Here is an 18041-nt window from a genome sequence, read left to right as displayed (position 1 = left end):
CGACCTCCCCTGTGGAGTCGTTGTTTGGTAGAGAGAATTTTACCCTTGAAGAGCTTTTGGATGAAGAGAAGCTTATAACATTGCCGTCATTAGCTTCCTCCTCAGAATCGCTGCCCCCCAAACAATTTACAATTCTGTGCCATTTAGATTCCCCTGTTTTCCCGTTTCCTCTAGTTCTTGAATGACGACCTTCTTCTTCTTCTTCCTATTGGGATCGAAAGGAGCGATCTCTTAAGCTTTTCCTCTTCTCTGATACTTTCCCCACGTTTTCTGTTGTTTTTTCTTTTTCCAGGCCTATTTTTCTTTCCCTAGATTGGATCTAATTTTGCAAGAACTACCCCAGCATAGCAAAAGTAACCCAAATGATAATGATGGTCATTATATACTCCAAACCCAAAATCTGCTTCGGAATTTGTTGATCCATTGTGACTTGTCAATCCTACCCATCTTTGATAAAAAAGAAAATCATTTCCAGCGAAAGTTCCATCCATCCAAGGTGTTAATGACTGCACCAAGAAATCCCTAATTGGATTCAGCAGATCGAGATGCCCAACCTCCTCTGCTATCAGTGCCAGCTTGGCAGCATGGGCCAAAGCTTTTCCATAGAAATATGAAGAATCAGTAGTGATTGGTTTAAGCTCACTCACATCACGGTCCAATGCCTCAGCAATCAATCTTTGAGACCCAGGATCTATGATGCCCTTTGAAGAATACCAACCCACAGAAATGGGAACTTCATTTAGAATCCAGCAATCACCCACCACTCCTATCATTTCACCATCCATGCCATTATAAAACAGAGCAGGACATACACGCTATAGTTGAGTAGAGGACATCATATCTCTGTGCATTGGGAGACTCAGCATTAGTAGCTCCCCCCAACCATATTTCTTCCAATCATACTTTACTTGGAAAGGAACAAACTGATCAACATGCCCTTGCATGGGATAGGCTGTACTGAACCTATCCAAAATGTCTTCAGCACTATCATCCCATGTAAGCAATACAACTCTTAAAACTCCCTTAAAATTTTGACTTGCAGTGAGGTTTGCAAACAAGTACACACCATCAGAGCTATATATTAGCCAGGTTTGGCCATTGCTCGTTGTAACCTTGTGCTTGGTGCAATTTTCATCTGATGTAACCTTCAAAACCGCATGAATGGAGGAAATTTTCAACATGGAATACTCATCAAATATCAATGTGACATAAGGAGCCCTCTCACACGAGGCACTGTGAGTCAACCTGGAAGCTCAAGAGATACACTCAGATCATCATAGTATGACACAACATCCTTGCCAACAATAGTCTTCAAGATCTCTGTGGCATCTATGTTTCTTTCACCAGTTATAGAGTGGCAAAGCACAAAACCTAAATATGTACAAAGTAACAAATGTCACACACAAAACGTTTTGGTGGATTTCACACCTCGGATGCGCAACAGTACGACATCCACCCCCTCTGATCCTGCGCATCCTCTAGATGGGCCAACTACCCATGATCATTGTCGTCAAGATCCACATACAGATCAATCTCTTCATTGTCTATTTCCGGTATATCAGCAAGATTATCTATCATATCATCTATCTCTTCTACTGGAGTTTCTTCTCGTTGCCCTTCTCTTGCAAATTCTTCGAATGCATAATCCTCATCATCTCTTTTCTTGAAAATCTTGATTGTTTTTCCTGCAATAGGCACTCTAAGCACTGTCCCATCCAATTTTGTCAGCTCATATGTTGCATTGTCAAAGACATGTCTGACTATGTACGGCCCAAACCATCTTTTCACCATCTTTCGAAGTGCAGTATGCTGATTTTCAAGGCTGCTATGAAAGACTAATACCCACTCTCCCTCTTCTATTGCTCTAGGCCATAAGTGATTCCTGCTGTCAAACCTATCCTTTTTTCTAAGTCTAGCAACCTTCAACCTGTCAATAGCTAGCTGAATATCCTCTAGTCTTCTCTCCAACTGCCAGATTCGAAGAGCTAAGAGCTCCTCTCTTGTCAAATCCTCCTGCCAAGGTAAAACTGACCAAGTCAAAGCACAATTCTCAGTCGGCATAACCGGTTTCTGACCATACATCAACTCTGCGGGCATATATCCTGTGGTAACAATGTGAGTCGTACGATCAGCCCACAAAGCAAATGGTAGAAGTCTCGGCCATTCTCCAATCTGTCCTCTGCATGCTTTGGCTAATGCTTTCACTATCAGCGAATGCCCTCTTTCACTTTTTCCATTTCCCTCTGGATTGTATGCTGTGGTTAGAGCCAACTTGATTCCTAGTTGAGAGAAAAACTCCCTAGCTTCATCTGCATCTAATTCACCGTGATCTGCAAAGATCTTACCCACACAGCCATACCTATAGAAAATTTCTTCCAATAAGAATTTACACACTGCACTAGTGGTCTTCATTCTCAAAGGTCTACCCTCAATATGATTGGTAAGATCCTCTCTAGCCAATACAATATATCTCATCTGCCATAGACTCATCGGAATAGTAACCAAGTCAACTATCCACTTATAATGAATGCATAGCGAATAGGTCGGATGAAGCTCATCTCGATGACGCACTACGAAATACATCTAACAATCTCTGCAAGTCTCTACAAAGCGAGAAACATCTCTGTACATGCCTTTCCACCAATATTTTTCCTTGATTTTCTCATAAGTAGCCCACACTCCTCTATGACCAACCCAAGGACTCTCATGAAACTCCCTCATCACCTGTAACTGGGTCTCTTTATCGCAAACAACCCGCAAGGGTAATCCACCTCTTTTCTTCGGGTGCTTCCAAAGAAATCCGTCCTTGAGAAATAACCATAGGCTTTTCTTTTGATCTTCTTGAACTCCATTTGTCCATTCATCTCTTTTGCTTAGTTTCCTAAGGTACTTGCCAATCTGTAACCAATCTCCAACATAGAGTTCTTCTATGAAAGCCACAATATCATAGACATGGCAAACATGATCAACCATAGCGGCTGAAATTTCTGCACCATCCTCTTCTGCAAGTAGTGTCTCCTCATTATCATATCTGGCTCTAGACAGCATATCCGCCATTGGATTATCCTTCCCTGCTATGTGTTTAAATTTTGGATTTAATGACTTGATGTATGCAATCCATCTCAGCATAGCTATATCCGGAGTAGAGCAACTCGTAATCATACCTATCAATGGTAAGCAATCTGTCTCTACCACAACTGGAGCTCCAATAAAGTACTCCTTGTCACATTTGGAGCTGTAACAATTCCCAGTAATTCCCTCTTGATTTGCGGATACCTCCTCTGTCTCTCGTTTAGGACTTTCGCCCCAAACCGAATAGCATACCTATTTCCATCTGCATCATCTTGACCCACAGCCCAACCTATGCCAATTGGACTAGTATCAACTGTCAATACAATAGGCCTACCGCAATTATAATCCGCTTTCCTGAGAGTAGGAGCAATCTGCAATAACTTCTTCAATTTCCGCATGGCTCTAGTGTGGCTCTCATCCCAATAAAATTTATGCCCCTTTCGAAGTAGCTGATATAAACAATATGCTATGTGTGCAAAATGGGGTATCCAAATCATGTAAAACACACAGGCTCCAATGAATCTCCGTACCTCTGAAGTGGTAGAACAATACTCCGTAATCTTGCCTATAACATCCACCTTCTCAAGTGAAGGTTTCCTGCCATAATACCCACGCATATATCCAACAATGACAACCTCATTTACTCCAAAAATAGATTTCTGCCCAGATAGTGTCAAGTTCACTTCTTCTAACCTGGCCAAAATCTTTTCACAAGCTGAAATATGATCAGCCACAAAGTATCTGCATCCTTTCTCATTTAGACTCTCATTCTTCTCTTCTTCTGCACACCCCTTAATAGGAATAATAGACTTTTGGAAAATAACAAACAAGATCCTAAGATTATAAATTAGGACAAAGAATAATGTAGGGATGGGTTCCAAAGTCCCTCCTACATGCTCAAGGGTAAAATGTTGGAAACCATTGGTAACAATTTCCAAGACCACCCATGGGACTACCTTCATTGTGCTATATAACAACCCAAATGCTCTTGCAATGAAGAAGATTCAATTGTAATGGAGAACTAGGCCACAAGATGGACCAACAAGGGTGACAATATTAATCAACACCCCCAAGAACAAACAACTCTTGGTTTATCAAAGGAAAATCCTAGAGACTATGGCCAAACAAGATCAATATCCAACACAAACTGATGAAGTGACTAGGAATAAAGAAATGGATAAAAAGGTGCAATTAAATAAAGTTGTTTAGTATGGTCTAGAAAAACCCCATGAGGAGATGAAAAAAAGGAGAACATTGATGAGCAGCCAAATGAGGCAATTACTAGAGTAATTGAGGGGCTAAAATCTCCTAAGTTTGTATTTTCATCATCTAAACGAAAGAAAACGATGCAATAGAAAGAATAGTACTTGTAAGCAGCTACAAAAACCATTAAAAAAGAAATGTGAGGATAAAAGTGAGAAGCCGATAAACTTATCACACAATCAATCAGTGAATATTTCCATGCCTCCTCCTAGAAGTTGTAAGCCAATGTATACTTCTAGAAGTTGCATGTTTAGAAAATGTATGGGGAGAAGAAGAGCTAGAGGTTATGCAAGAAAGATAATAGGGGACTTCCTAAGATATAGATGCATTGGAGAGCAATTAGATCTATATTTTATAGAAAGACCTAGGTCTTTATCGCTATTTGAGTTGTTAGATGTGTAGTTGGATATCATAGAGAGAATGAGGAGAATGAGACTATACTTGATGCATATGTGTTAGAAAATAATCCCTATGTTGGAAATGAGTATGATATTAAGAATTATGAGAGTCAATGAAATTTAAAAGATTTGATGGATAATGATACATTGCAAATAGTATTGATAGGTGAAAGAAGGAAATATGGGGTAAGAGGAGACCTTAGATTGAAAAGTTTTGAAGTTGTAAATATGTTAATAGTGTATATCGTTGCGTGATTTTTTAAAATCTTAGTGTTGATTTAGTGTCAGAGATCTATGAAGGAAAAGGAAGACTAGATTTAAGAATATTTCTTGACATGTGTGTTAGATTTACTAGAATACTTTAAGTTCTATAAAAATCCTTGATGAAAAAGTCGAGGTCAAAGGAAAAGTTTTGGGTACATAAATGTTTCCAAAACTAGTATGGGGGGCAAAAGATGAGGGATTTTTCTTCTTAGGACCAAATTGGACCTAAAGATCATGTATACAGTGGATAAAACATCATAGAAAGCATCTAACTAGTGATCAGCATTGATTACAACCTGAGTAATTGTGGAGCAGTGGCCATCTCCAAGTTTAATGGATTGAGTTTCTAAATATGAAGAACAATACTCATGATCAAGGAGAGAATCTTCCTAAATAAACATGCCATCCCTTTCTATTTTTCTCAACACATCATATGTTTTTGAGTCATTGGTTAGGCATAAATAGAGTTTCTTTGTACATAAATATTTTATGTCTCCTTGTGTGTTTGTCTCATATTTACAAGAATTATTCCTTATGAAAAACTTTAAAATCAAAGTAAAATATGAGAGAATGTGTGTGTGTGTGTGTGAGTGAGAGAGAGAGAGAGAGTGAGAGTGAGAGAGAGAGAGAGAGAGAGCTAAACTAAGGTGAGATAAGAGGAAAGAAATAACCATTTCATCCCTATTATAGAAATAAACTTCCTAGTTGCTAAGTCATCATCCAACAACAAGATCATTATCCTTTCTTTGTTTTTTGGTGGCTTATTGGGTGTTAGTTCTTGGTCAAAAAGCCCCTAAATTTTTGGTGCCCTCATTGAGGATTCTTTTAGGCTTTTGGGTTCAATTATCACTCTTAACAAAGCTCAAAATGGATCTATATGCTATAGATAGGTCCCTTTATGGGAGAGTTGGAGAGAACATTAGTGAGTGGATTCTTGTGGTAGAAGATAAGACAAACCACCAAGAAGAGATAGTTGATGATAAGGCAAGAGCAATGTATGCTTGCCACAAGGACTAAGGGGATACGCATGGGATTTATATCATGGGAGACACATGAGGATATTCAATATAGTTGGGGTTTGCTAAAGGCAAGTCTAGAGATAGCTTATTTTGAGTTAGCAATCCCTAAGAAGAGGAAATATGTCTAGAGGCTCAACAAGCTAGGCTAGAAAGAGACTGGTTTATTGAAAGTCTATTGGTCTATGGGAGTAGCTATCAAGAGCATGTACAGAAAAATGAAATGCAAGAGGGAGTTCCAAAGGGATTAGGTACTAAAGAGGGAGAGACATATGCTAGGAGTGAAGTTTTAGAGTTGTGCAAGCAAGAGGGTGATGTATCAAGACTTGCTAAGCCTTTAGAGTTATTGAGAGAATATGTATTGCCACACTTTTTTGAGAGGACTACTGCTATAGAAAAGAGATGTGAAGAAACCTTGGATAAGTTAGGTTTCAATGTAATTGAGATAGGGTTAGTATACATAGATCAAAAGGATGCCCCATAGGTAGAGTTTTCTTTGTAGGAGGTGAGGTTCCTTGGAGAAACTCCAAGTCGTATTGAAGATGGGAAGATCCTAGCTGAGTCAAACATCAAAGAGGAGACCAACATTGGCATTGAATTTGTTAGTATAGTTGGTAATGTGGTCTTAGAACATGGCAATGCTATATTTTGTTTGGATTATATGTACGATTATAAAGACACTCCTTGTTCAAAAATGAGTGCTTTAATTGGGAAAGAAGTTGTGTACATAAAGACCTAGTCCTATAGGAAACTATTATTACTAATGACCTAAGTAACCATGTTGAGATAAATATAAGGGAATAATATTGTGCATTTGGTGTCGATAGTCCACCATGGGGGTAGGAGACAGTAGGGTGAAGGTAGATTCAGGGAGAGCAGTAGATTGAAGAGAAGGGGTTCGAAGAAATTGAAGGCGTAGATACTCCCAAAAAGAATTGGAAAATGTAGATGAATACTAATAGAGATGAAGCCTATCCGTTTCTTTCAGCATTATGAGAAGATATAACTCTAATAGAAAAAAACGTGTATAAAATAATATATTCCTCTATGCTGCTCAGATCGCCAATCTGATACTTCCATTGGCTCTGAAAGGGGGGTAAAATATCCGGACACCTGACCAAAATTCACCCAGATCACTCCTTCTTCATCTCCCACTTTGGAGTGCTATTCACTGCCTGAAAACAGCGATCGCGTGTCGCACAATTTCGCCAATCTCTCTTTTTACATAAAATCCTCTCAAATTCACTAAAAGCTACATGCTTCCTTTTACATGTCATCCTAGTCTAGAAGTTGTCTATAGTTTTATGGATTTTTTACAAGAGATAATATCTAAAATATCAAAAATTGGCTAAAACTTGTCCAGAAATCTAATATTTTTTGACCCGTGGATACTAACACTAATGTCTAAAATGGCATTGATTCCCTAAATCAATAAGAAAGCCACACTCTAAATTTTTTTTACACGGTGTGTGCATAGCGGCACGCCACCAAGATATGTCAAAAAATTGTCAAAAAATCCAAATTTCAAGGGAAAATTAAACTCCGTCGAAGGCGGTAGAGGAAGTTGGGTTGATTTTATGGGTTGATTTTAGGCAACAAGCAAAAGACGGTTTTCAAAAGTGCCTTGAAGGCCACCCTAGTATTAGTTCTGGATTTTTAGTAATTTTTCTGAGTGCTTGAGCGAGTCAAGCAACTACTCGACAGTGGGGGACTTCGAGATGAATGCGCAAGATTTTTCGGATTGCAAATCAGACACCAGATGAGCAAATGGATAAAATAAGTGTAAAAGGACTTGAGAGGGAAGAGGGGTGACCCTTCGGGCCTCCCACCCCTCAAATTTTCACGCAACGAGAAGGGGGGGGCATTTTCTTTTTATGGCAATGAAAAAAAAAAAGATGGTGGCTGCAAACGATGTGTTTTTTATGGGGAGGGGGGCTATAAGACATCTCCCACCTCAATGTACCCTTATAAATTGATTGCAGCAGCAAGATGCATGATCTTTTCACTCTCCATTGCCACTTTCGGCCTCAGAAATGGCCTCTCGGTTAGCCTGATCACAACTTATTATTTCTCTTCCAAGCGGTGGTTCATGTGGGAGAAATCAAGAAGAAGAGGGGCTGAAGAATGCTTGCCCAACATGGTATCGGATCGCTTCCGAGTCGACTTGGGTCTGGAGATGGATGATTGGAGATGGGTTGAGCCTTAATGGTGGACTGTTTTGCTATCTAGAATCTAGTTTTAGAAACCTGCTATCGTCGCGTTAAGGGTTGAAGGTCTACCACCCGGGATTTAGTGCAAAAGAGGAGTTTAGGATTCAAGGTTCAGGAAGGGGATATAGATTGGGGTTTAATAAGATCCGGGATTTAGAAATGATTTAGGTACGGAATAAGAGTTCAAGCTTTTTCACTATGTACTTAGCATACATGAACGGAAGAAATAAGTCTACCTTGATTACATCAAATGCCTCTGGATACATACATCATATCATAAAGGATATTTTCAGATTCTCAATTCAATTATGAATATCAAATGCAAGATCCAATGGCATTTATTTCAAGTACATAGATGGATTTCAACCCTTTGGAACAAGTATTTTGTTGATAGATTCAAATGCATTCAAGATTTGGGCCAAAGATACATGAAATGAATTGAAGAAGCATAATTTTAGCTTTAGCCTTGTTTTAAAATAGAAAATTCCAACCCATAATCAAGCTCAAAATGAGTGCATAAACTCAAGAAGAAGCACTTTCAATCATTAATGATCAAAGTCCTGATGAAAAGAGGACATTTCCTTCCATTACAACCACATAAATCTCATGTTTGCTCATAAAAATGGACCATAACAGTGGGCTGCCCTATTTATGACTGGTTATTTCAGCCCATAACAGCCCATATACCTTCAAAATCCTCACCCTTTGCTTGCCCCAAAGTCATTCAAGTACTTGGGTACAAGGCTTCATTGGACCAAGAATAAGGTAGACAAAATGAGAGAAGTCGTGCATAAGAGCAGGCTGAATACTTTTCTCTCAGATTTTTCTCTTTTATAGACTATTTCAGCATGCATTTTTGTCAGACCAAATGGGCAGAGAAGTGGAGCTCTCATCATGTTTACATCTTCAGTATTTGGGCCTGTCGATCTTCTGTTTGCATGCTCCAAATCATGCACCATAGCTCCAGCTCTCTCCAGTTTGCTTCAGACTGTGCAGCCCGCATTTTGCGCCGAAAAATGCGGGCTACTCCCTGCTCAGCCCCCCTGGTCACTTTTTGACCTACCCAGGTCACTTGCTGGTCACTAAGTCTATTACTTCAGGTCCCATGTGGACCTAGTGGACTTTTGGCAACTTTTGGCATTTTTCTTGGGTTCTGACCATATTTTTGCACCTGAATCAATGTGATTTATCCTGCAGACTGTCAATTACTTCCAGTTGACCATGTTGTAGGTTCCCATAGACTTATTTTTCATAAATATACATGGTATAACTAAAAATTATATGCTGAATGCAAAAGAACTTGTGTAACTAAGTTGGTTATTGGATAACAATGTCTGAATTTTGTATGCAAATTCCTCATATAACTTCCAGTGAAGCTCATAAGAATCCCATAATTTATATTATGAATAGTAAACTCTTTGACACCGCGACCATAAAAAATCGGTAATTCTATTTTATAAAGGAAAAAGTGTTTCTTTTTTAGGTTTGGTTGGCCAAATTATGTTCACATTGGATGAAAATTGGTAGGAATGTTTTTTTATGTATGTTTGATGATTCTATGTTAGAAAAATTGAATACATAATGCTATAATACTGAAAATAATTTTCAAAAACCCAAAAACCGCATTTTACAAAGGAAAAATGGGATTTTGTGTGTTTTGAGTGGGAAAAATGTACACATAGGCTAGAATTTTGTTTGATACTTGCTTGCATCATATTTGAGGGTTGCACATGGGAAAATGCAGAACTTTAATAATTTATGGTCATAACTACTTACTTAAAATTGAAAAACACGCATTTTACAAAAAAAAGGGTTTTTTATCATTTTCGGGTTTGATAGAAATGATACATGAGGGATAAAATGTGAAAAATGAGTGATTCTTAGTTTTCATAATAAAAAAACCAAGAAAACTAGTAAATGCTCTATTTTCTTGATAAATAAATAGTAAAAAATAGAAAAAATGGGAAAATTTAGGGTTTTTGAGATATAAAAATGTGAAAAAATATGGATAATGTGTGTGCATGTTCAAGCATGAGGTATAGCCTCAATTCACCCTTTTTTGTGTGTTTTAGTGTGGTTTTATTGCTTTATACATAAAAAATGACAAAAAAATAAAACCCTACACCTATGCAATGATGCAAAACATAAGCAGTAGGGGGAAAGGAGGGTTGTGGAAGCGCTTAAGTGCTGAAAATGAGGTAAAGTCTAATATTTTGTCTGTTCACATCATATAGAACAATAACAATTTAATTCTAAAGAGACTAGTAGCACAAGGTAACTTGATGCTAGTCTCTAGCAACGCAGCAACAATGCATAGATTGAAATCATTGAAGGGTTGATTTTTACACTCCACTTTGATGATTTTTAATGATAAATGTTTGTGCACAATAAGCATAAACTTTTGCATTTTGCTGCCACATGGTATAATCTCTTGGATGCATAGCACCTGTATGCGGAACATTGACCAACAACGTTGAGAGTGTGAGGAAGTCCTTGCTGTAGGTTAGACGAGTGGTTCCTTGGGATAAGCTCAGTGATGAGGAAACATCAAATCTTGGATCCTTCAACAAATCAAAGAGTGGATCTTGGATGCTTGTTCTTTATGTTGAGCAGCGTATCTTGGGGCCAATCCCTAAGATGTAGGAGAGTTGCAGTGAGGCCGCGGTGTTTCAGCCGAGAGGTTGCCTCGTGTGTATGCAATACAAGGTGTTATTTCTATATGTTATGGGATCTCCCTTTGAAGAGAAGGGAAGGTAAACGTTGGAAATTTTCCTATTACAAACACAAAATCAATATTAGAGTTTAGTGTAGTGTGGGCCTTAGACACTCCTGGAAGCGAGGCTGTGCATGGTGTCTTGTGTGTCTTAGAGGTCTGGCTAGTGCTAAAGAGCCACTGTTGGGCCCATTTTAGGTCCCGATAGGTGGTGCATTTGCCAAGAGCCACCAATAAGTGGTGGTTATAAATTTAGGGTCTCTAGGGATCAAACAGTTGGTTTATGTTCCTTGACAAGAACCGTCAAGATGAAATACAAAAGAGGAACGTGTTGAGAGGGCTAGACGGTGGGCTGAGATTCTAAGGTGTTATTCTCCTCAAAGGGGTAGCCCGATATAAATAAGTGGTAGTGGTTTTAATAATCCAAGTGTCACAAGTAGCCCTTTGAGTGTAAGAGAAAGTCTTAATACTTCCCCTCTTCCAAGCAATCAACCCACTTCAAGTGGGGGTGTAGTTTTACCTACACAAACTCCTATTGCCAATCTGGTTGTAGCCATGGCACAACCCATTGCAATTCTAGCAGGGACACTGGATTTACCGGCATTGGGAGCACCTTTACCAATCTTCAATGGGTTATCGGAAGAAGATGGAGAACTCCATATTAATGAGTTTCAAAAACTCATGTTCAACTATCAAATTCAAGACAAAGGACACTTAATGATGTTCTTCAACATGACAATAAAATTAATGGCAGTAGTATGGTATCACGGTCTAGAGGCCGCAACCATAACTAGCATTGATCAATTCTTCATGTCCTTTTGTAGAGATTTTGCCCCTGAGAGGGGTGGACAATATTGGTTGCATGTCTTGAATGTAACACACTAGGAGCCAAATGAGAATGTCCAGGCCTATGCCAAGAAACTAAAGCAAGTTCTTCAGAAACTTGGTACTTATATTTCCATTCCTTCAGCTGCACAATTGCAATATTTTCTACATGGATTAGATTTCAACATCCAGGTGCAACTGAGTAGTGTCGCTTTGGCCAACATTGACACTGCTATTACCCAAGAAGAAGGAGTATAGTTGTGTTTGCAAGCGGCTTATGCAACAAGGGTAAATTGGAATGGCAATAATTTGGCAGTGACCAACGAGAGTCAAGGGGACCCCATGTCAAATGCGAATGGAAGAGGGAGTATCATGCAAAATTTTCCTATGTTACCAGCTCCTCCTAGTGTGACTATGCCTATGGTTAGTCAGATGGCCCCACTGAATGGTGGAGGTCAAACAATAAACCCAAATGTTGTCCCAGTAAGTTAGTGGCCGATTCCCAATCAAGTGATTAGGCCGATGGGATGATAGATAGACGAGCGTGGATATGAGTCAAGTGCCTCAAATGTCCTTGGTGAAGTTAAGGATATGATGAAGCACTACACTGATATGATTACTAAATGGTATAGACAAATAGCTGTTGATGTCAATTTCCTTAAGAAGTAGCAGAATTTGATAAGGAGTCAATGCCCTGAAGAGGGTGCCCCCTCAAGATTCAGTTGTAAGTTGTGTGGTGGCCAACATTTCCCTAGGAATTTTCTAAATGTCAAATGTGATATTTGTGAAAAGTCTAGCCAGTTAGCTGCTACCTGTTGGAGTAAGATCAGTTCTCTCCAGCAAGGAACTAAACAGCGAGGTCCAATTAATCATCGTGCACAAGGGAATAATCCCCAGCAAGATGATGGACCAAGACAAATGCTGCAAAGAGGAAAGGCTACTGTAGAGGATTTTCCTCATGGCAATGGAGTCAGTCTTATTGAGGCTGTACGTGTCAATGACGCTAGAACTTCTAATCTACGAGTTGTAATAAGAGGTCAAAAGACTAGAGAGGGTGACAAAGGAAATGTAAAACATGTCGAGGGAAACTCAGAGCAAGATGTTAGGGGAAAGCAAGTCCTGAATCCTAATATGGAAGGTGGACCGCTAAGGCCTGTTGATAGTAAAGTTGATCCCGAGAAGGATAAAAATTTTCCAAGAAGAAGGTAAAAGTTAAAAAAGAGGCACCAAAGCCGGTCCAAAGACCAAAGGAGAGAATGATTTGGTGAGAGAAGAGAACTTTGGCTAACTATCATGACTTTGATTTAGCAAGTTCTCTTTGCAAAGTTAAACCAGACGTGAATCTCCTACAATTGATTAAATTGTCTCCAGCAGTATGCAAGGAATTCAAGAAAATCTTGTGTATTGGGTATATTGTAGAACCTTTGGGCATAGAACGATTAGGAGAAGATTGGTTCGACCATATTGAAAAGCATTGTCCTAGGGTTTCAACAAATGTGGATGGAATATTAGTGGAGCATGCTATCGTGGTGGACACTGGATTCTTCGTTAATATCATGAGTTCAAACTTGATGGAGAGGCTAGGTCTAGAAATCCAAAAAGATGGCTCCACACTTCTTAGGATGACTAATGACACTCTAAGGCAACTAGAAGGTGCATCACTAAAGTCCATGTTACCCTTGCAAGCATCAAATGCTATTTGAACTTTAGGGTGATAAGGTTTGCAAGACATCTTAGCTATCGAGTTTTGCTAGGCAGGCCATGTATTTTACGAACAGATTGTCTAGTTGATATACCCACTGGCCGAATGATTCTAGGTAGAGGTGCCAATCCTGTAATAGTGGATGCTTACCCTGAGTCTCCTCAAAGTGGGAGAGCTTCTTTATCCTCTACTGAACTAGAAACAGTAGATGATTCATCTGGTAGTGAGGCGTCATCGAGCAATGGATCTAACGAAGGGTCCACTCTACAGGACATTTATCAAATAACTTTGAATGAGTCGATAAAGCCATAGGATAGGATAAGTGACGCGGATGTAATTGAATTGGACCTTGGTATACCAAACAATTCGTGGCCAATCAAATTAGATTCCATGCTCAGTTCCAAAGAAAGAGAGGACTATGTGTCCTTAGTTCAAGAGTTTCGCAACATCTTTGCTTGGAACTTAGAGGCGTTTCTCCTAGCCTAGCTATGCATACCATTCCTCTAAAGGAAGGAAGTCAGTCCATATGTAAGAAAGTAAGGCACGTACCTTTTGAACTAAGGGGTAGGCTGTTTGAGGAGCTAAAGAAGTTGTAGAAAGCAGGTTTGATCTTCCCTATTCAACATAATCAATGGTGTTCACAAGTTCTGATCAGAAAGAAGAAAAATAATCAAGTTCGGCTTTGCATAGAGTTTAGAGAGCTGAATAAGTAGATTGTTAAAGACTACTACCCGTTGCCATTTATTGACCAAATTTTACATCAACTAGTGATTAGGGAAATATATTTGTTCATGGATTACTTTGCTGGTATAACAAAACGGCGATTGCTGAGCAAGGCAAGCTGAAAATGACATTTATTACTGTCTTCAATACCTTTGCGTACCATGTGATGGCCTTTGGTTTATGCAATGCACCTGGTTCGTGGCAAAGAACAATTGATAAGACCTTTGGTGACATCTCCCCAGAGGAGTTGAAAGTATTTATTGATGACCTGGGGGTAGCCACCATAAGAGAAAGGTAATTGATTATTTTGCGAAAGTGTTTTGAGCGTTGCAGACAATTTTGCATAGCTCTTAACCCACGGAAGTTTGTCTTTGGGGTGCCTTATGGGCTATTGTTAGGCCATGTGGTTAGTTCAGTAGGGATCGTGATTGACCCTGAAAAGTTTAAGGTCATAGTCACCATGAGTCTGCCACATACTCCAAAGGAAATACATATCTTTCTATCATCAATAGGGTATTATCACAGGTTTATAAATGCCATGACAGAAAGAACATTGCCACTGACGAACCTATTGTCTTTAATTGCCTGTTTGCATGGAGTGATGCTTGCAAAGTATCTTTTGATGATGTGAAGCAGGAGCTTGCCAAAGCACCTGTTTTAAAAGCATAAAAAAGGAGCAAAATGTTTTATATATTTTCAGCAGCAACAATGCATAGTATTAGCTGCTGTTTGGCCCAAATTTGGGAGGAAAAATGGTACCATATGATAGCCTTTGCTAGTCGGAAGTTGGGCATATCAGAAATTAACTACACATATATGGAGAAGTTGTGTCTTGAGATGGTATTTGTGACCAAAAAGTTTAGGTACTACATTCTTTATTAGAATGTGGTTTTTGTACGAAGGCGGAAGGACTTAGACTATTGCTAAACAAGTTATAGCCACCTGATCATTTACCAAGGTGGTTAATCACTTTGCAGGAATTTGATTATGAGATTAAGATCAGGCCACCGAAGCTACAAGGCATTGTAGAATGTCTTGTGGATTTTGGAGAGCCAAAAGAGGTCTTGGCTGAAGGAAGTGACATGGAAACATTGTTTAAGATTGATGTATATTCCCTCCTGGTATGTTGGTATAACGCACTATCTATCTACAAGCAAGACTGGAGCTACTCTATCAAAATCTGAGAAGAGAAAAATTAAACAACACGCTTTAACTTTCAGTTAATTGTAGGAACACTATATTGGCTGGGGGTTGATGATATCTATCGCCGATGTGTGATGCCTGATGAGGTTCCATTTATCCTGGAGGAGTGCCATGACTCTGCTTATGGGGGGGCACTTTGTTGGGTAGTTGATAGCACAAAAGGTTTTAGGAGTTGGATATTGGTGGCCTTCCATCTTCTAGGATTCATTTAAGTATGTTAAGAGATGTGATACTTGTCAACGACATGACAATAGGGAGAACAGGAAGCAACCACTTACTCTGATTATGGCATACTTCCATTTGAAAAGTGGGGTGTCGATTTTGTGGGGCCTATTACTCCATCATCCACTACGCAAAAGCCATATATTATCATGGCGACTGACTACTTTACAAAGTGGTCAGAAGCACAAGCAAAAAAGAAGGATGATGCAAAAGAGATTGCCAGTTTTCTATTAGAGCAAATTATATGCCAATTTGGTCTGCCAAAAGAATTAGTATCAGACTATGGAACCCATTTTCTAAATAATGTGATTAAAAGCTTGAAAGAGGCATGGAAAATTAAGCATAACAAGATGACTCCTAAAAAACCCGCAGGGAAAATGGGAAAGTTGAAAGTACTAATAAGCAGCTTGTGGGCATTCTATCAAAAATATTTACCGAAAAGAAGAGTGATTGGGATATAAAATTATATGTGGTGGTGTGGGCGTATAATACGATGTTTAAATGAGCCGGTGGCCACATCCCACTCAAATTAGTTTATGGGGAGGAGTGTGTCTTTCCCTTAGAGATTGAGTTTCCGACCATAAGATTCATAATCAATCATACTTTGGGTGATGAGGATGCCCTATTCGAGTGTTTTACGACTTTGGTCCACTTGGATGAGCTCAAATTGTAGAGTTTGTTACACCAAGAAGTAGCTAAGCAAGCATTGGATGAAGCGGTTGCATGATCTAAAAGTGAAGAAATATACATTTAAGAAGGGGCAGTTAGTTCTTTATTATGATGCATGGAGAGAACTGTTTCCAAGAAAGCTTGAGCTTAAATGGGATGGTGCCTATAAGATTGTATGAATAGGGAAGAATAAATCCACGGCATTACTGGCTGATCTTGAGGGAGTGGAATTTAAAAATAAGATTAATATTAATGAGATTAAACCTTATTATTTCTAAATGCAGTAACAAAGTGAATGCCTTGCAGGTCAATACTAGGCTGATCAAGAATCTGCAAGAAACAAAAGAGGTTGATGGGGTGGCTGATTCCTTATTTGGAACACCCATACTTGGAGCAGAGATATCATCAAGGGAAGCTTATCTGGTGGAGTAAAGGATATAATGTGATTGAGCAAGAGGATGGATCATTCATTTGGAAAATCAAAGTCTTCTATCATCACTGCTTACGAATCTTGACAAGCATTCATGTTACATTCAATGAAGAGGGTGGGATGGAGCCTTCAGTATATCCTCTCAACATGCTCAATTTTGATCACCATAATTACGAGTAGAGTTGACGATGACTGGCTATGTGAACCCTTTATGGACACATCTAAGGTATCCAACCCTTGCTTCAAACTAAAACATATTCTCCTCTGTATCATCGGGGCTACCTGTTGTGACTTCTACTTTGAAATAGAAGGCTTGCCTTCCATCTTTCATGAATACTGCTCCTCCCTAGGGATTTATATCACCCCCTATTTTGTTAGCATGGGTGCTTTCTTCCTGATCTTTCCACCTTCTCCTCATCATTATGTAGGTCCTGCTCTCTAGCATTAGGGTCTGGTCCCAACTACATGTGTTGCTCTTGCCCACCCGTCATATCAAGTCTTCTTTCTCCACACCTTCTCACGTACTGGCCACTTAGTTTCCATATTTGGCCTTTGGATAAGGCTCAATATAGCCTTATTCATATGTAAGCACAAACAAACATATCCCAAGAACACATGGAAGGACTTACAATATGTATGATATTTTGCACACAAAAATACTAAAAAGCACCACGAACATATGTGCATGCACTCATAACCCACAATATTTATATCACTTCACGTTTTTTAATGGGCACAAAGAAATATACAAAACAAAAAATATTATCTAAATAAGCTAGCAATACTTAGGACCATAAGTACATAGGTATTTTCTAGAAAAGCTAGAAATTTTCACTCTTCTCAACCTCATTCTTCATAATGAAAGATGTTTCCACACTCACATCATGCCCCTTAAAATATTGCTTTGGATAGAAAAGTAGCACATCCCCTTGCAATAATAGCTATTGCACACATTACCTCATGACTATGCACCTAGTCAAAAATGATTTTGTGCCATTAAGGTACTTAGTGTTCATGCACTCATGCTTTAGGAAAAGATACAATTCCAAAAGATATACCATGCACTTCAAACACGGCTAGCAATGCCATTGCTTTATGCGTATATGCATGCACAAAGGGTTTCTTGAATTATTTATTATCCTTAACACTCAAGAACCTCACGCCTTATTCAAATTAGAATGCTGCACCCCCCTCCCCATGCTCTCATGAATGATCCATTGAGCAATTATAACCCCTCTCACATTCGATGGAGTCCTGCATGACCCTCAACTCTTCCTTCCATCTCAAACTCTATCCCCAAGGTTCCTAATTATTGTAAGAATTTCTCCATG

At 39.1% G+C, this 18041-nt stretch overlaps 1 pseudogene; it reads right to left on the bottom strand.

The window, feature by feature from the left end:
• Positions 1–308: 308 nt before the first annotated feature.
• LOC148024778 (glucan endo-1,3-beta-D-glucosidase-like) lies at positions 309–17799 on the bottom strand (annotated as a pseudogene).
• Between the last annotated feature and the right edge of the window lie 242 nt (positions 17800–18041).

The sequence above is a fragment of the Lygodium microphyllum genome, chromosome 15, assembly GCF_053477565.2.
Source record: "Lygodium microphyllum isolate KBCC chromosome 15, Lygodium_microphyllum_v1.1.10, whole genome shotgun sequence".
In the NCBI taxonomy this organism is placed as follows: Eukaryota; Viridiplantae; Streptophyta; class Polypodiopsida; order Schizaeales; family Lygodiaceae; genus Lygodium; species Lygodium microphyllum.
This window is presented reverse-complemented; position numbering and strand designations above follow the sequence as displayed.